Source organism: Tympanuchus pallidicinctus, unplaced genomic scaffold (assembly GCF_026119805.1).
Source record: "Tympanuchus pallidicinctus isolate F22 unplaced genomic scaffold, pur_lepc_1.0 scaffold2, whole genome shotgun sequence".
In the NCBI taxonomy this organism is placed as follows: Eukaryota; Metazoa; Chordata; class Aves; order Galliformes; family Phasianidae; genus Tympanuchus; species Tympanuchus pallidicinctus.
This window is the reverse complement of record NW_026294721.1, coordinates 4,374,471-4,394,689: the sequence shown is the minus strand read 5'-3', so window position 1 is coordinate 4,394,689 and position 20,219 is coordinate 4,374,471. Positions and strand designations below refer to the sequence as shown.

General features: G+C 37.5%; 1 long non-coding RNA gene across 1 annotated transcript in view; it reads left to right on the top strand.

Moving 5' to 3' along the window:
- Positions 1-17,160, top strand: part of LOC128080661 (uncharacterized) — a 31,844-nt gene extending 14,684 nt beyond the window's left edge. The window contains exon 2 of the long non-coding RNA XR_008206841.1: positions 16,641-17,160. This is a non-coding gene — a long non-coding RNA (uncharacterized LOC128080661). The remainder of the gene's footprint in view (positions 1-16,640) is intronic.
- The last annotated feature ends 3,059 nt before the right edge of the window (positions 17,161-20,219 follow it).

Sequence of the window (20,219 nt, the reverse complement as noted above, 5' to 3'; positions counted from 1 at the left end):
ATTGCAAAAAATTTAAATGGAAAAAAAAGAGGCTCTCTGGCAACTCATTCTTCCATTTTTTCTTGTGTTCCTACGTAAATACTAAAAGACTGCAACCTATGGTTTTGTTTACCTTCTTGTCATCCTAGTTAGGAAAAGGAAAATAGAGAAGGACATTTATGCAACTATTTCCAGTCTGTGGCCTACCATTTTTTTGGAAATACAGAATTTCCAAATTTTCATCCACCGTGGTGCTGTCAGTACAAATGTGCGTGCTCTGGCACCTTTTTGTGTCCCCCATGCACTCTAACAGGTGTTTAAAGAGCTCTTTAAATGCCAACACTTTGGTTCCTTTGATTGTAGTGATTTGTCACTTTTGTAGCATCTCTCCTTACTCTAATGGATATATGCTCAATTCCAAAATCATATGATTCTTCTCAAGATAAAAAAAAAAACAAAAAACCCAGCTGTTCATATGGCTGATGGTTAATTAAGCCACAATTACCTACATATGTGTTTCCAGAAGGATTTTTAGAGGTACAAAAAAATGCAGCCACTTTCCACTTTGGAGGACACACACTGTGGTTGTTTTCTTTCCTCTGGCCCTTCAGGCTTGCTCCTTCTGTCTGATAACATTGGCATGACTTCTCTAGAAACCTGTTTGCCTCTCATTCACTTCTGAAGCAGGACAGATTTCATTGGATTGGAGGTAAAACTATTCACTTGCATCCCTCAGTTCCTCCTATACCTGCCTGTGCCCTCAGATTCACCCAGTTCATCTGCTGTGACCAGCAGTAGGAAATACAGTTGGCACATGAGCTTACAAGTACTCTTTAAAAAAGGTAGTCATCTTGTCTAGATGATGGATATAGTAAACATTTGCTTCTGCATCAAGCTAATGCATGTGAGCTCAACTTCTGTTGTTGTTGCCTTCATGCACAAAAACTAGGGACCCTATTGACCCTATATGTTCAGCTGGAGAATATAGCACCTAATTCTGAGTTTATTTGAGATGTGTTATATGCTGATGGAAAAAACCTATATAGCATTAAGATATTCTAAGGGAGTAGGAAGAAATTATTAAGTTGTATTGTGAAAGTAAGCTGTAGAACTCTGCACTAGAAAATGTGGATACTCAAAATGACAAAGGGGAGACTGTTATTTAAAAGAAAACCCACTAAGAATGATTATTTACATAAAATAAATACTGGCTCCAAGCTATGAACTGCAGACTGAGAGTAGGAGTGTTGGGAGGATATCATATGTGCCATGATTATAGATTTTTTGCTAGTGACCAATAGTAAAAGCCTGTTTGAGGCAAGTTACTGGGCTAGATGGACATTTGTTCTGAACAGTCTTGGTTATGTACTATAGGAGATGGTAGAGAAAAAGCTGGAATTAAAGGGCATACCAAAGTATCAACAGAAGTAAAAAGAAAGATTGAAAAGAGCAATGCAGAGGAAATGATGAGTTTCACAATTGCCATATTGTTTAAAATACTTTCTCTGGATGCTTCTCTTTGGATACTGTGTTGTGTTTACAGGAGAGAATTTACATCATTTTCATTTCCTTCCAAACACAGATGGGAAAAGAAACAGGTTAAAAGAAAAGTGTAAAATAGGAGATAGCTTGAACAACAAACAACAGTAAAAAGGCAGTGCTAACCTGGTGCCTAGAGTTAGTCCCAAGGACATCTGTCCTTGGCTGTGAACTTAATTTGTAAAATCTGCCAAAAAATCAGTTGCCAAAAATCAGATAAGATTCACATTGGAAGTTTATTCAGATGATTTATTCTATTGAAGTTTCCTCACTGTTTATTGAAAAATTCTGAGATTAGTTCTAGGAAAAGGTGGAGCAGAAAGAATTGGGAACTTGGTCTCTTTCTGGATGGAAATGAGATGCCAATTTGTGTTGATAAATCCTCTGTGCTCATCTCTCTTCTTTCACAGTGGTAAGGATTGAGTTTTGCACTTGGTTCTCAGGACATATTTGCAATTTGATACACTGCGCAGTCATGCTTCAGTGTGCACCCTGAAATTAAAAAATAAATTTAAGAGGAGAAGAAAGAGAAGGGAAAGAAGAAAAAAAAAAATTGGAGATGGTTTTTCCTCAAAGATATCCATTTATCTATGTCATTAAGTAGATAAAGCAAAAATAAGAAGAGAAGAAACATCATAGGAGGTTGCTACTGCTTGTCAGGTACATATAAATGAGCTGAAAAACAGCATTTCTATTCCCATTCTGGTGATCATATCTAAAAAAATAAAATAAATTCAAATTGTGTAACACCTTTCTTTCTGTCTTCCTCTTCCCCCAACCTTGAGGCTCTTCCTCTGAGTAGAGAACTTTTGTCTTAACTGCTATTTGAGTAAAAGTCTCCAAAATACTAATAGCATATATTTAACATTGATTATTCAGAAACACATGCTGGAAGTTTCAGAATGCTGCATTACATCTTGGAAAGGAGATGGGGACATGTATGCAAGAAACAACAGTCAGGCTGATTTGTTGTACCACAATCGTTTGTTCAGTTGCAAAGAGAAGTTTATTGAAAATCATTTTTTCCACCCATTTCTTAACTTTAAAAATATAACTGCATATTCATACATCTTACAAAGTTCTGAGTTATTCAGGTGAGATTTTAACCACTAGCCTCAAAACAAAAGAGAGTATATAATTCATGATACAGCTGCATATTGTCAAAGGCAGAAAAGGCACGTAATTGCACAATTCCCAGTGTGTCAGCTGGGTCCCATGGTGGAAGATGTAGTAAGGTTCAGTGTCTGGAAGGATGGTCTTTCTACATAGAGCACAGTAAAGTTAACTTGTTTTACTGATGCAGACTGAGACCAGAGAGGGTGGTGTATAAATGTTAATTATAAAATCCAAAACCAGAGTTCTTGTTGGAATCTTTGTCCATTTTTGTTTTTTATTCATGTGTGTGGAAATTCCTGTAAAGATTGACATGTAAGAGAGACCAGTAACTTCCTTTCTTCAGAAGAAACTTAATAATGTGTTTCCTGAGACTTAATACTTCCACTTGCTTAGTTTATTCTCAGGGAGGAGAATGCAGGAAAAGGCATTCCTCACATCCCTTCTATTTTCTGTGTTGTTTGGACTCACAACCTTAAAAAAAATTCATATTGCTGATTCTTCTGATTCCAATTGCATTTAGGAACTTCGATGTCTTTCAACAATTTTATCAAATACAAACCTGTATTTGCTTATCTTGCCCAGAGATGGGTTAGGGACAGTAATACAACCCGGGTTTTTGGAAGCTTGGTGCATTTATAATCATACTGAAGTCATCTTTTGCAAGTGGAAAAATAAAATGTGAAAGTCAAAGCCAACATCTGAGGAAGACAGTTGTTTAACAGTTTATAAGCAGAGAATCTGAAATCCTAACAGGCTTTAAGAACTATCTGTCCTTGCTGTCTTTGCTGGTTATCTGAGAGCACTTAAACTATTTTTACGATGCCATAAGGGTGGCAATCTGAACTTACAGCAAGACCCTGAGGAAAATGATGTGGGCTGAACTGTAAGGTGGCCCAAAGCCATTTGGAAAATTGGTCGTTTTTGCTGTGATATTCATAAAATTTTGTCTTGGAAGCCACATTATATTTGTTATATAAGTAGAAATAAGTTTTACAAGGCTTGAGCTGTGTGTGATGTTCATTGTGTTGGTCACATGAATCTAGAATCTAAAGATTTCCTGTGCTTTTAAACTGGTGTCCAAATGGAGAAAGATAGATCCTTGTAGTAGGTGAAAAATAAATTTGGCAGCAAACAAAGTCTCTAGAATGATTTTTTAATTTATTTTTTTAATCATATACTTTAAATGCTGTTTACTGGGGTTTTTTTGTTTGTTTGTTTGCTTTTAGGTTTATGATTTATTTTAAGTTAGTGTAATTGTTTCTTATTTTTCTGGGGATGTGTCAGCAATCTTTCCATGGGTTAGCCTAGAACACAGGCAGAAGGCCCCATAAGGAACTGGAAGCATCTTTAAATTCCGTGTTGGACTCATAAGAAACTCCTCTGTGTTCCTCTTCATTGCTAGAGCATCAAATGACATCAAGTTTCATTCTATCTGATGAAATTCTGCTGATAAAATGAGGTATCTAAGAGTGAAACGTGTGAGGAAAAGACCTTTCTAGAGACTGTTAGATATCTGTGCAATTCCTTAATACTCCCTCCAGATAAATCTAACCTATGTAGAAACTTTTGTATTATATGAGAGTTCCACTCAGCCATGAGCAGCTGATGTTATAACCAGATAGGAAGTAGTGTAAGTTCTGGTGGGTGCAGCACTGGTTGGGAATTTGGAACTTTAGGTTCTAATCCTGACTTCACCATTTTTATACTGAATCCATATGAATCTCTATTCTTTCCTTTATTTCCCCTCAAATATTTTCTATTTATATGAAGTTACAGCATTATGGATAAACAAAGCAAATATCTATTATTGCTAGCAGGAATTTGGGAATAGCAACTGAGCCAGTCCAGTAACGCATATCAATCATCAGCAAGAATCCTTTCAATATTTCACTAGGAAGTAAAAAGCATTTTATCCTTTTCTGCTACTCAATAATGGCTTGGATGTTTGCTATTTACATTATATATCCATTATAAATACTGTGTAATGAGGTTGCCTTTGTTTGAATGATTGTTCAGTATCTAAGCACAAAAAGATATTGATCTCAGCTGGGGGTACAGTGCAAGTTATAGCAATATTAAATAGCCTGAAAGAACTTGATGCAGAAAAACAAATGCTACTATTTATTTGAGAGCAATATTCCAAATTCAACCTCTCCTAACACCACTATGAACTTGAAAACGCCTTCTTTAGATGTAAATGGCCCTACAAAAGGCTGCAAGGAGTTGGTTTTGGAGAAAATTATCGTCCTCCTTTCTCTGCCAGAAGCCATGGAATTTTTATTAGACTAGTTTTCATTACTCAGCAATGAATGTCTGATCTTCGATCAAACTAATTTGAAGCAGTTGCACTTCACACTTATGGATAAATCGGATTTATTTGGGAAAAAATATGTATGTGCACACATAGAGAATAAATGGGTGCATTAAATAATAAATAATACATTTATACTGCTTATTGGAGTGAAGAAATCTTCTGATTAGTTGGTGAATATTGACCAGGAGTAGCAGAGTTTTCCTCTCTGCAATGTTCAGGGAAAGCCACATTCTCTCCTCACACTTTGGCATTTCAAAACTCCAAAAGCAGATTAGTACACGAAGTAAAAAGCAATTTTATTTTGTCTCATATATTTATACGTACCAAAGACTCATCCTATTCTAATCTCTTCTATATTCTGATTTTCTATTTCCCTCAACTTTGCTCGAAGACATTCAGCTGTGTAAAACATCCAAAGAAGAGAAACATTTTTATGATGTTAGATCAGCTTAATTGGTATCTGCTTTGTTAAATTAAATGGAAAAAGAGCATGAAAGTCTTTGATTTAAATATAGTTTACAACAGCATCTTTGATAATGAAAGCCATGTTTTAGGTTTTCAAATAGGTGTGCCACTCCAGTGAGTCCAGTGTTGGTCACATTGATCTGGGAACTGAAGATTTTCTGTATTTTTAAACTAGTGTCCAAGTAAAGATGTGTAAATTCTTGTGTTGAGATTTATCTTGGGTTCTTCTATAGTGTTTGCATCTGATATAGTGACCCTCAACTCTACTTATTATTAGTAGAAGGTAACAGTGTTGAGTGAGCCAAATAATTCTGTGTGTTTTGAAGTAGCATGAAGGGCCCAGAAGGAGTTGACTACTTTCACTGCTTGAGGGTTTCAGATCAGATAGAAACTGACTCAAGAAGGAAGTTTTCTTTCCAGTGCTTTCAGAGAATATTCCCTTTCTGTTCAGAATATTTGGAAGGTTGATGTTTAGGTTCAAGGCATTAGTCCATGTTGCAAATGATACAGGCTTCTTATTGGCTTCTCTAGTGTTCTTCACTCTCAATCAATCCCTTAATTTTAAGGTATCAGTAGAGTGATTTATTTGGATCATTCTTTTCTGCTGGATATAGGGCTGAGATTCCTCTCCCAGACAGAAGAAGCAAAGACTTTTATCCTAGGAAGTTAAACAGCACGAACTCTATAATAACTAATAGAAAGAGATATGTAACAGGTGGGATTTGTTTGTTATAAAAATGAAACAGGAAAGGACCTGAAAAAGTGTATAATAATGAATAATGCAGGAAAAAAAAAACTTGAAATTTTTTTTTTTTTTTTTTTTTTTGTTATTCCATTTCATCTTTAAATGCACCTGCTCAATATTTATGTCATGGAATAACAAATGACCTGTGGCATGAGCCTTAGTGTGGGATCATCTGATCATCTTAGTGGCCCTCCTCTGGACTCATTCCAAGAGCTCTTTGTAAATAATTCCAAACAAGCATGAAGATTCTGTCACTAGTCAGTCTGGTATATGAATTGCCTGTGATGACCTTGACTGTTTTCATTATTCTTGAAATAATTTGTTGTTAGAAGAGCCAAGTATGGAGTTAAACAACTGCTGTGGGTTGATACAGTCCAGCAGCTAGGCACCTGTCTACTACTGGAACTTGGACTGTGCATCAATAAAACAGGATAATGAGAACTTCTGCATATTTACTTGCTGAGATCAGTGATATTGGTGCCTTTATCTTCAGTAATCCCAGATTTCCCTTTGGATTCATAAAGTTCAGGTGTAAGTACAGGACCAGAAATAAAAGATTCTGAAGGAATCAAATTCTGTAGACAGTTGTTCAGTGTGAAGTGTTAATTGCCTCATTGCATTTGTGATCTTTGTGAAGTTCTTTAGTTCAGAACAGTCATTAAACTGATGGAGAAAGTCATTAAAGAAATGCTGAGTGTATGCATCACCACATTTTGCTTCTGCTTCATAAAACAGTTGTGTGGTCAGATGCAGATCCTTGAATTTTATTGTAGGAGTTGTGGTGGACATTTCAGAATTTTGTTTTTGACTAGCAGTGTGGAGATTTATCTCAGGTTGTTCAAATGTGTGGTGTCTACATCTGATCTAGTTACCCTCAGCTCTACTTATTATCAGTAGAAGGTAACGTTAGTGTGAGTCAGCCAAATAATTCTGTTTGCTTTGAAGTAGGATGAAGGGCCCAGGTTTGCTCTCTTGACTACAGAACTCAGAGGGACCAGGTCAGAGTGAAACCATTCCACACGTGGTAAATACTGCACGAGGATGATCCCACCTTATCTAACTTCAGTGTCCCATATGCAGCCGAGTGTCTTCTCTGGGTTTCTTACCTGTGTAGAAGTGATTCACGGAAAGGATATAGACAGAGATCTTAAACACCCATATGAAGAATCTGCAGACCAGTTAGACAGGGGTCTAGACAATGTTCTTTGAACAGGCTTTAAGTTTGGAGGTAAGTCTTTCAGGTGAGAAATGCTATTTCTCTCTCAGATGTAAAGACAACCGTTACAACCAATATGTTACTCTGGATTTTGTATGCACTAAAAATATTTCCTGTTTCCAGTGTAAAGGAACACAATCTGTTTTGGGGTTAAAATGCAATCTTCTGTTAATCAGCGTGTCACCATATTGATTTATTCCAGCTTGACAATCTATCCCATGCATAATGCCTCAAAAGACACGGGTTTTGTTTAATTCTTTTCTGCTTTTCTGCTTTATGTCGATACAGGTGCAGTTCTAATTTGGCTTATGAGTCCCTCTCTACTCGGCTCTTGTGAGGCCCCATCTGGAGTACTGTGTCCAGGTGTGGAGCCCTCAGTACAAGAAAGACATTGAGATTTTGGAAAGGGTCCAGAGGAGGGCGACTAAGATGATCAGGGGGCTGGAGCACCTCCTCTATGAGGACAGGCTGAGGGAGTTGGGCTTGTTCAGCCTGGAGAAGAGAAGGCTGCGGGGTGACCTCATTGCAGCCTATCAATACCTGAAGGGAACCTACACCCAGGAGGGGAGTAAACTCTTCAAAAGGGCTGACAATAGCAGGACTAGGGGAAATGGATCCAAGTTGAAGGAGGGAAGATTTAGGTTGGATGTTAGGGGGAAGTTCTTCACAAGGAGAGTAGTTAGGCCCTGGAACGGGCTGCCCAGGGAGGTTGTGGATGCCCCGTCCTTGGACGTGTTCAAGGCCAGGTTGGACGGGGTCCTGGGCAACCTGATCTGAATGTGTATGTTTGGTGGCCCTGCTAGGCAGGGGGGTTGGAACTACATGATCCTTGAGGTCCCTTCCAACCCGGGTGATTCTGTGATTCTGTGATTCTGTGATTCCAGAGAGAACTCATCTTACTCGTTTCCAGAATACATGTATTTTGATGGACAGTCTGTATACACCCTGTATGAGTAATGGAGGGCAGACAGTATGAGAGATATTTCATTAGAGAAATTTCACACAACAGTGAGCAATTCTTCCAAATGCCTTTGAAGATCCTAGCAGACTTGACTACATTGGAAGCTGATAAAATGGTTCATTTGCCACATTCTTCCATTTATCATAAGTCATTCATTTTAACGGGCTGTTTCCTGTTCTGTTTCTGAACTTTACATAAGACTTAGAAGTCTTTCCACTTTGTTTTAGTCAGAACTATTCAGAAGGAGGCTTAAAAAACAGAGGCACCCGGGGAAAGAAGAAAGAATAAAATGATGTTTATTGCTTATTGTTTATAATGCAATGTGCCCTATAATGCAATAGAGTGCCATAATGTCTTACATGTGAAGAGTGAAAGAGTGGACACTAGAGACAGATCCCCCAGATCATAGTTATAATAGATAGGGGAGTGCTGTGCCATTGCAGTCATGTCAGGTGATCTTGGGTAAGTAAATTGACAAGGTAGAGTGTGGCATATTTTACCTTTAATGTCTTCTGGAAGACCTGTCCCAGATTCTTGTCTTAAAATAAGTTTGCAGTTAGACCATATGATAAAACAAGTATTTTATTCTGTTTTACAAATGCAACCAAATTCATACTATAACATTGTCTGTAACCTTGTGAAATGCTTATGCATCTCAGAGTACTCCAAAGAGTTATCCTGAGTGATTTACAGAGGGTAGCCTGAGTGCAAAGAGCTGCCTCCTTCAACCCAAGTTCCATTCCTGAACCAAAAACATGTCTTTGCATGTCAAGAAGGAACTCTGTAATTCCTGAGAAAGATTGTGTGACATCAGGATGTTACACTTCTTCCCTAGAGTTAAAATTTTGACTCTTTCCCTGTCAAATTTCCCTGGAAGTAGAATAAAATAAGAATAATGGAACTAAGAAGTGAAAGGAGGTGTTTTTATCAGACAGACAGATAGATTGGTAGGCACATGAACATACAGGATACATTTAAAAAAAAAACCAAAAAACAGAAAGCCAACACATTCACATAATACAAATACATACAAACAAATATATAAATGTTTCATGTGTAAAATACCATTTTGAGCTAACAAGGATACCATACAGAAATAACAAGAATTTTGATTAACAGTGATGAAAATACTTTTCCACAGTTACTTTGATGGGTTGAAATGTGATTTGTGATTATTGAGAGGATTTGTACTTCAGATGATTTTTAGTTAATTGTCTTTATGCTTTGGAGCTTTAAATTTCCATCTGTCTGATAAAGATTTTTACATTATTCAGGGTCTACTCCATTAATTAATATGAATTGTACTATGGGGATTGAACAAGAAAGACTTTAGAATTTTCTTTTTAGAAAGTAGATGGGGCCTCTATGTCTTGTATTACATTATCCCTACATTTTCATAGAATCATAGAATGGCTTGGGTTGAAGAGAACCATAATGATGGTCTAGTTTCAACCCTCTGCCATGGGCAAGCTTGCCAACCACTAGACCGGGCTGCCCAGAGCCACAGCACAGCAAAGCAGTCTTATTTCCCATAATGATATGTTTGACAATGTTACCACAGAGCCAGGTTCATCTGGTCTATTTTCACGAGTTCCTTCATCACTAGGCCAGATTGTACGTGGAAAATCTTGAGATGTCCAGTAATTTCCATCTGTACTGGCATTACTTCTTAAAAAGCTGCATGACTTGCCTAAGAAAATTTCAGAATAAAAGGAGAATGCTGGCTAGAGATCATGTTCAGTGCTGGGATTTTGATGTGAACCTTGCCATTGATTCAGCCTGGGAAATGGCTGCCCTGGACTTACTGGATCCAGGCCAAACTGACAGCTGCTGTTATCAAGGATCTGGGTATCAGGGGGAGATGAAACTCTGTGCAAGGTCCTCAGCTCCATATGTTTTGGGACTGCTCAAGGCTTTAGATTTTATGTAACAAAGCAATTCAATGACAAGATGCAATTTAACCGTATTTTCTCCTTTCCTTGTTTGCTGGGAAGGACCAGGCTGTTTTAGGAGATGTTCTCAGTGATCACTTAGGTTGGTATCCCTAGTCACAGCTAATTACTAAGCTCTTAATTTGCTAGCACAGGGAATTCCCTTCAGGCCTCCAAAATTACTGAATCAAATCCTGGATGAAAACAATTAGATACTCTTGAAAAGATTGGTTATGATCTCTGATAAAAATTGGGGATGTTCTTTATTTTTTTGGGTTGAGAAACCTTATTTCCAGTCACTGAATTCTGTGAAGACTATTTGAAAAGATTTATATCATTTTGTAGGACTGGTCAGTATTGCGTGATAGTAAGGTTTTGTTGCCTTTGTGTTTGTTCTTTCCTTCACCAAATATCTATGCATGTGGTTCTGTCAGCTAAGCCTGCTCAAAATGCACTAGTAAACCTTTCTGTATGCTCTTGGTTGAGAATACAGCCATTTTAACTGTTTTATAGTTTTGTAGTATATGTCTGTTCATTTAAATTCTCCTTGATATGCACAGAAATACAGTGAGCATAGGAGGGTGGTATCTAAAGTATACGTAGCAGGAGAAGAGGCATTCTGGCTGCAAGCAGAGAGACAAGGAGGAATTATCATTTATACATCATTTATACAGTCTTGTGTTCTCACAAAAGAACTGGACAAGGACAGGAAGGTTGCTTTCATTCTGCATGAGCAATATTGATGTTTAAGGTTGGTTGGAGGAGAGGGATCTGGCTAATAGTATCTAATGTCCAAGATAGACAGAGAAACTTTTGGATTTATCTTTGCTTTTATTGTGCTTGCTCCTGAATTATGATTCCCTGGATAGAAAAATTGGAGGCATACATATTAGAGTAAAACATAATAATCAAAATCACATGGACCTTTCCACATTTACAGTCCTCTAAATCATAAGTTCTTGCTTGACTCCATTGACTCCATTGTGGTCTAACATTGTTGGTGAGTTATACTTGCAGTAATAGCATTAAGCAGTCTTCAAGATTTGCCTCTGGCTATGTTCTGTGAAATGCTGTCTGGTCCTACTTAAAAGATCTACTCCCAGCTGCTTCAACGTGAATTACAATGAAGCTGAGCTGTGTCACAGTTCATGAGGAAACTTAAACTAATCAGATTCCTTTGTAATACATAAAATACGTAACACCATGTTATGTAAAATACTGCAGATTCTAAGGCCGAAAAGAAGGAAAGTAATAATTTCTGTGGACTTAGGATATTAAAAATCAGTTTTCTCCTCAGGTATTTCTGCACCACACCCGAGAACTTAATGTGTAATTACGAGTGATGTTTTTTCTGAAAGGGTCTACAGACTTAATTGAATGAGTCAAGATAGTTTTGATTTGCCTTCTTCTTCCTTACAAACATTTCTAATGTTTGATTATTCTTGCATATTTTTAAAATCCTGTTACTTGATTAAATTTTGCAAGCACAGTTGTACTTGCTTTTCTAAAAAGCCTAAAAAAAAAAATAAAAAAAATCAGTAAAGATACAAGTACTTCTTACATTTGAAATCTCTGGCAAAAAAAAAAAAAATAATAATAATGATGATGCCAGGAAGTATTTACTTGTTACCTCAGAAGAAGCTATGCAAAAATGATAAGCAGGCCCGATTGACAGACAATAGTGACCTGGGAAATTCCTTTTGGTTTACTTATGTTAGTGAAAGAAATTAGTTTTATCTCTTTCTTTTTCTCCTGTCAGACCTACTTGGGCAGGACAACAATGAGATTGAATTGAGATCATTTTCTGTCTCGTGAAACATCAGCACAATTACTCAATTCCAATCTCCTCGACAACTTCTGCTCATTGTTATTCCCTTTTAAATCTGTTGTGGGCAGGATGGCTGCCTGGATGAAAGCAGGAATGAAATTTTTCCAGAAAAATATTTGTTATTGAAGATTATACATAAACATGAAAGTACAGAACTTGGCTTTCTGATAGGAAGCAAGGCTGGGAAATGTTAAAAACACTTTCATATACATAATTTAGTGGTTGGGGAGTGAAATAATAGTAAATACAGACTCATACTGATACATTTGGAGTCATTTTTCAGAGTCTGATGTGTTTTAAACAGGTTGGGAAGGTGATCTTTAAGGTCTTTTCCAACCTGAGCGATTCCATGATACATAGATTTTATTTAAAAAACAAACAAAAAAAGAAAAAAAACAAAACAACACAACTTCACAAAGCTAATCATCCTGATCATAAAAGCCAGAGTAGTCCTATTCATTTTCATAGGACTTGAGTCTATTATGCCATGTTAGGATGTGGCTGTGAAGATATAAATACATTGGGAAATCAGTAAGTTCAAGTAGATATCAGCTTTGATTCCTTTAATATTTCATTAGTATTTTTCTCCTGACAAACAAAGCACATTTTGATGAAAATTTGTAATCTTTTTTGCCTATTTTGAAAATGAAAAAATGAAAAATGAAACTAATTAAAAAATGTTTTCATATCAGTACTTGAAGCATCCATAGAATAACCTGGGGTTAGTCTTCTAAAGACATTCCCAGTGGCATTTGAACTCATCAGGTGGAATGAAATAGGTAAGAGCCTGGAGTTGTCTCTCCATTCAGTGTTTTATAGCAAGCTTCTAAGAGTCTGTATATCTATAGTGCTAACATAATGCAAGTAATTTGTGAGAAAAAGATAAGAAACCTTTATCACAGATGGTACTCAGTAGTCTAGTTTTCAGTCTAGTTTATTTTTTTCCACAGTCTATCCCGTTCACAGGCCAGAGTGTTGATATTAGGAGATGATGATGTAATTAACCTATTCCATTTTGCAATTAAAAAAACAAAGCAGCAAGATTTTAATCAGGTTCTGTTTTCTTCTGATTGAGATTATTGTTGTATTCTGCTGGTGCTGCTAACAATTTTAATAGGGTAACTATGTTTCATTATTTCAGCATTCATGAGCTCACACTGTATTTTCTGTGGTTTGTTATTTAAACTGTATGAATGCCTGTAACAAATGTTTTATACCAGAAACTGCTCTTTGTAGTGGAATAAGATTACTTGCTCTGAGGATAAAACTGCTCAGTGCCCAGTAAGCAATTCTCTGCTTCATTATTAATTGACTACAGTTTCCTTCTCTACGTTATAACTTAATTTCAGGGTAGGATTTTAGATTTCTCTTCAGACTGTTAAATAAAGGCTAGGATTTGCTAAGCTGCAATGGTGTAACTGGATCTGTGAAAACAATAGTTGAAGACAAACAAGGTAAAAAGCTGAGAAGAAGGAAAGTTCTCTTGAAGAAAGAATAAGAAAAAATATGCATTCTTGTTAATTTGTACTAATGAAAAGATGCCTTAATCCATATAATAAAGAATATTACTTTTAGCAAAAAAATATGAGTAGAAGAGAATAGGAATGATGGTAGAAAATTGATGAATTATTCTTAACACGGTACTAAATCTGAAGTCAAGAGTTTCATGTACGACATGAGTCAACATGGGAAAAGCAGATGTCATGAAAGCTGAAACTTTAACCCTTACGGGTGCATATCGTAAGTGCAGCATATTGGAGCAGGCAGCTCAAGCGTGGTAGTGACTGGACTGTAATGGTTAATGTACTGGGTGCAAAAATACCTTTTGCCTAAAGCCTGTGTTATTACAGAACAGATTATAGACAATAGGTGTAGAATTGTTTGAAAGAATGAATTACAGAACTTCGCAAATGCAGGAGCTGCCGGGGAGTGTTCCAGTGAACACTTTTCCCTCAGCCTTTGTGTAATGTGTTGCTTCTTTGTGTCTTTATGTGCAGAGTGTGATGAATTACTTGAGTATTCCCAAGGCAGCTAGTGGCTGTTATCACTTCACCTTGTAAGAGCAGGTACTTGGAGCTATTCATTTCGATTTGTTTTGCAAGGTAGTATTTTTAATTCTTTCCCTAAAAGAAATTTGGAAAAAGTGCTACAGAGTGTATATTTCTTGACTTAGGAGAACTTGGCAGCCTAATCTTATGAGAGGTGTTCCTGGCCATGGCGGAACGGTTGAGCTAGATGGTCTTTAAATGTTCCTTCCAACCCAAACCGTTCTATGATTCTCTGTAAGAAGGTAAAAGTTCCCTCTGGTATCCATCCCTGGATAAAGTTTGTGAAATTATAGTGAGCTACAATGTGCTGAGCTCCTCACAGGTGAGAGGGACAGAAGATGAAACAAGCTCAAGGAGTGATTTCATGCTAAAATTAGATCACTGTTTACTGTGTTGCATGTGAAGACTGTAGATAAAATCAAGTTCTGATTAAATAGGCAACAAGAATGTTGCCCAGAGAAGATTCTTTTGAGGGCCAGAGATTGACACAATTTTCTCACTTTTCTGTTAGGTCTAAGTCTAACAGAGTCTAACAAAGAGCCAGAAAAAATGTCAAATATATGTTGAACAGTGGCTAAAATTCAAAATCCTGTCAAACTTACATGGCAATGCCTTCTCTCTGGTTCCCAAAGCATATTCTCTCAGATTACTCATTTTACTTATGTTAGAATTCACACTGTTCTTTCTGCAACAGAACCTGAATTTCCCTTACTTGCATAAGTTTGCTTTTCCTAATTTAAATGAACTATAAAATTGTAGCACTTAATGCATATGATTTAATGTGGAGAAGTGATGAATTCATGTGATATCAGGTACCTTACTAGGAAAAAACTTTTCCTATTTACAAAAAGGTTATCCTACTTAGATCTAAAATGAATGTTGCTATTTAAGTGTTGATTTTTCTGTGGGATAGAAGTGTCTTCTCCAAATGTAATGCTTGTTTTTTTAGAAGCCAATTGGATGCTTGAAAAGATATACGTTTGGTGGCATCTTCATACCACCCACACTGTAAGGCTTCTCTAGGCATAAACTGACTGCCAATTCAAACTGACCTGACAGTTCTGAAATTGATATTTGAATGGAAAGGCAATAGGGAATCGGATGCAGCCACTGTGGTGCTGTGAGTGTGCAGATGGATCCTAGAGATTGAGAGGGATAATGCATTTAGGCATATTTTAAATCAAAATGTAAAGATCTAATGGTCAGTTATATTTAATGAAGCTGGATGTTGGTTCCTTGAGGTCCTTTCCAACCCAAATCATTCTATGATTCTAAGCTGATCTTTTCCCAAAGGTCAAGTTCAATTAAACCCAAGATAAAAACTTATCATCTGGTGACTTGAAGTCATAAAATGAAGATTAGATATCAGATTGATCACTTTGCAAGTTTCATCTGCCTCCAAAATATAAGTCTAGGCTTTCCCCTTCTGAATTTAGCAATGCTGTCTGACTGACACAATTGGTGTTGATATAGTTTGCTGCATTGTTCGGTTTACTGTCGTAGAATTATCAGTAGAGTTCTATGAAATATTAAGTAGCAATCTATTCTTAGTGATTTTATGAGGACAACACTACGGAATGTCGTGTAGCATTACTTATACTGCATGTTAATCTCTACTTACAGCCAAAGTAATTCATTGAATTGTGTAAGTAAAATCAAGGGATTGTGAAGGGAAAGTACTGCACTCTCAAAAAGAAATGTACAGCTTTTCAAAGTACAGTTTTCCAAAGGAAACAATTATGTTTCATAGATCTGATATGGATTTGGAGCACTAACTTTTTTTTTTAAGAGAGAGCATGCTCTGCAGAGTAATGTCTTAACTTTTCATCTAGTTTTAGTTAATCTTCGTACTTCATCCTTACAGATGCATTCTAATAAGCAGTCTTGAGAATGAATGCCCATCTCTGATAGAAGAATATCATGCAAGCAGCTGTGTAATTCTGGACAGTTACTATTGGACACCACCTAATGCCTTTTATCTTAGACTGAAAATCCAACAGTTAGAATCCTGAAGGAAACCATGATGAGAACTACGTGGCTTCCATGTTTTTTTTACGGAATGAAACAGGGTTTTTTGTTCGTTTTTTTCTCATTCATTGATGATATTTCATGTTTCAAATCAGTCATGTTAGATATTTGCTGTTCTAACAATACAAGTGTATGGATATTTCATAGCAGATTCTTTTTCTGAGATGATACTGAATCGCTGGTAGGTCTCATAAGGTCAGTGTTCCATAAATCTAGAAGGAAAGTTAAAGCAATACAACAGCAATATCAGGGGACTTGTATAGGTTACTTCCTTTTCTCTTTCTTTCTAATCACAGATTTTTTTCTTGCTCTAAATATGTTTTTCCATTGCTGTGGCTGTTTTCATTACCTCTCACTACACTGTAACCTCTGTACCAGGCATGCATGCACACTTTTGCTGTTTTAGGCCACCGTTAAATCACTCATTCATCCATTTATTTGGACCTGTCTTTCTCTGCCTTTTCCCTTAGGCTTATTAGCACTGCTATATATTGCTGCCAGCCAGCAGCCCTGTTCCCTGCTACCTGTGGTCATGGCAGCTTTCTCCGTCACCTTCTCTCTCAATACTGGTGAAAAACAGCACACTGAGGATTATATGGAGCATGAAATGGTCCAGGAACGGCTTTTCTCGTGCTACTTAAACTTCATTTAATGAAGCTGAAATACAATGCCATCAGCTGAAATATGTGATGGGAATTCACCTCATCGGCTCAGGAAAACATCTGTTGTGGTGATCTGAAGCTGTCTTAGCCAAAGGCTAAACTGTGCTATTTTTAAAGCACATTCCCATCATGGAAACGAGGAAATGGAGTCAGTGGAGCAGTGCACAAAGGAATGATTGAAAGTTTGAGATATATGTTGTGGTGGAGAGAGCAGGAAGCCACTGAAGCTAATGTTTAGGACAAATCAAAATCTAACAATTCTGTTTTTTCAATTGTTTTAAGAATGTCACGCTCATCATTCTGTTTTTTATTAAAAGATGCTGGAATATTTTGGACCATATTTCTGATTCTTCTCCATCTCTTGTTTTGCAGTCATTTCTTACCAAATTGAACAGTGTAGGATAATTGTTCCAGACAAAGTAAGAGTATCAGACTCTGTTCATAACACAGACCCATTCCAAACCATTTCATAATCAACCCAGAATGGCTATTTCATCTCTTTGTCTGGGTCATAAGTTTACTGACCCAACACATGAAGGAAAACAAATAGAAATTTACTGCTCCACTGAAATAACTAATCACCCATGCATTAGGAAGGAATACAACTGCAGTATAATCATGAGATAAAAAAGGCAAAAGCTACTGCAAATGAGGGAAATAGAGATAATGATGCATTCCAGCTCCATGCAGATAACTATGGATAAGTAATTACAGTGAGATTATTGGAGTGTGGCCATTTCTTTTCTTTTGCTAAAGTGTCTGTTACATGTTTTTCTCCTTGACTGTGGGACATGCTTTTTATTGTCCGTGTTTAGGGTAAGAGTTGGATATTCAGAAATGTTGACAAGAACTCAAGACTGCTTCCATTGCAAGTCTTGCAGTCACGCTGATGAGAGCAAAGTTTTGCACTAACAGTAAAACTCTGAATGTTCGAGTACTGTGTTCAGTTTTGGGCCCTTCACTACAAGAAAGACATTGAGGCCCTGGAACATGTCCAGAGAAGGGCAACGAAACTGATGAGGGGTCTGGAGCACAAGTCTTACGAGGAGCGGCTGAGGGAGCTGGGATTGTTCAGTCTGGAGAAGAGGAGGCTCAGGGGAGACCTCATTGCACTCTACAACTTCCTGAAGGGAGGTTGTAGTGCAAAAGGGTCTGGCCTCTTCTCCCAGGCAAATAGTAGGACCCGAGGAAACGGCCAGAAGTTATACCAGAGGAGGTTTAGGTTGGATATTAGGAGAAACTTTTTCTCTCAAAGGGTGGTCAGGCACTGGAATGGCTGCCCAGGGAGGTGGTGGAGTCGCCGTCCCTGGTAGTGTTCAAGAGGCACCTAGATGAGGAGCTACGAGAGATGGTTTAGTAGCTTGTGGCACTGATAGGAATGGGAGGATGGTTGGACTAGATGATCTTGCAGGTCGTTTCCGACCTTGTGATTCTGTGATTCTGTGATAAGCCTCTAAAAATACATCCTTGTTTAGATACACAAGCAAGTACTTGTACTAGCAAGTACTTGTAACTGGGAGATTTGCTGTATGCAATTCTGATTCAGGTTCAGTCCTGAAGATGTTTATGGATATGGTTAACTTTGCATGTGGTTTCAAAGCTAATAGCACAAGTGACAGTGTTTAAAATGAAGAATGCAAGCTCTAGGACCTTGCAAAATGCAGGATTCACGCCCTAAATTCTATGAAATAAATAATGGCACAGAATTAACACAGCTGGGAAAAACAATCATAAGAAATGAAAATCCTCCATTTAATTCCTGCAGGGGGGGGGGGAAAGAAGGAAAAAGAAGCAACAAAAAAAACATTGATTGTACAATGTTCTCTTCTTGCAGGGTCCTCAGGAAGAAGTTATAAATTTTTACTATCTAGCAGAATACAGTGCAATTCTCCTTCTATAGCAAATCCACGCAGTGACATTTTTGAAATCTTTGAAACTCTTGGCCTTCCAATGTTTGATGTTGGTGGTCCATAGCAGTAATTAACTGGACTGTCTTAAAGAGGATACAAAACTGGAGAAACTGCATTCTCACTTTCAGTTACCTGATTTGAAAAATAGCAAGGAATGCTTTTCATTTATCACTCTGTGGTTGTGTGATAAAGGAATTGCAGCAATCTACCATTCACTAATCTTGCTTCAAGCTTGGTTCAATCCTGGTGGCTTGATAGACATGTTACTTTGTTATTTAGGCAGTTTTTCCTCCTATTCCAAATTGGGATTGAGGTTGTCCTAGCGTGTATTTGTGACCATATGACTCTTTCACCCCACTTAATTTTTATCAGTCAGGTTCCTCTACTGGAGCTAGCTGCATGATTAGAAAAGGGTGCTATTTTAGGCCACAATTCATCTAACTGAAAAAAGATCCTAAAGTGGGTGACAGACTGTTCAGGTGGGAATGTCTGTGCTTCAGGTGCCTAAAAAGCACTGTGTGTTCCAGCTGCACAGATCAGAGAGAGCATGGCAGGAAGGGGACAGAGAGAGACAGAGGGTGAGCACAAAGCTAGGATGATGAAAGGATGTATTTTTTAATGCCGTTAAATGTCTTGGAGATGTTACACACAGCTTTAAAGCTCAAAAATCAGGCTAGATGTACAGAATGGGCTCTTCTGTGCAGTCAATTAGTTTAAGACCTGATACAATGAGTAGAAATCTAGGTCCCACTACAGAGCTCAGAAAATTCTTTCTCAGGTGGATAGAGGCCCTGTTTCTACCCCTGTACAATGGAATGGTTCTTTACAACAGTATGTACAGAAAATCAGCAAATTTTCAGTGGTGGAGGACTAAGGCTTGATCTAAACTCACTTGCTTTGCAGCTGAAAGAAAGAACAATTCTGTTTGGATAAAGAAGGAAGAAATGTGACTTTAGGAGGCTGTTTATGCTATTTGGTTCCTTTCATGTTTCCAGCCCTGAAAGCTGCTGCTTGGTTGAAATTTTAGAATAGTCTCAGGTGAAATGAGTTGGGCTGTGAATGGATAATTTCAGTTTTAGGGTGTGACTCTTAGGGCTAATCTGCTAGGGCCACATGCTGCAGAGAACTGGGCTGGTGTAGAGCTGCTGTTCTGGCTCCGATGCAGTGAGTGGAATTTAAAAAGTGGACTTTTCCCTTTGGACTTGATTAGTACAGGTAGGCTATTCTTTTGATCATAACTTAATATCCATCTCTGTCCTTTTCAGTATAAAACTGATGTTGAAGTAAGAGTTGTTGAATATCCTGTACCTATGCAATTTTTTAGAGATGCAAAACCAACAGACCAACCCTGTTCTGCTGGGTGATTCATTAAGGAACAAAGCTGTATTAGTCCTTAGGAGACCATACTTTTCATCATAGAAGCACAAGATCCTCAACGATAGACAGGTGTTTAATCTCAGCTGCTTCTGCAAATGGT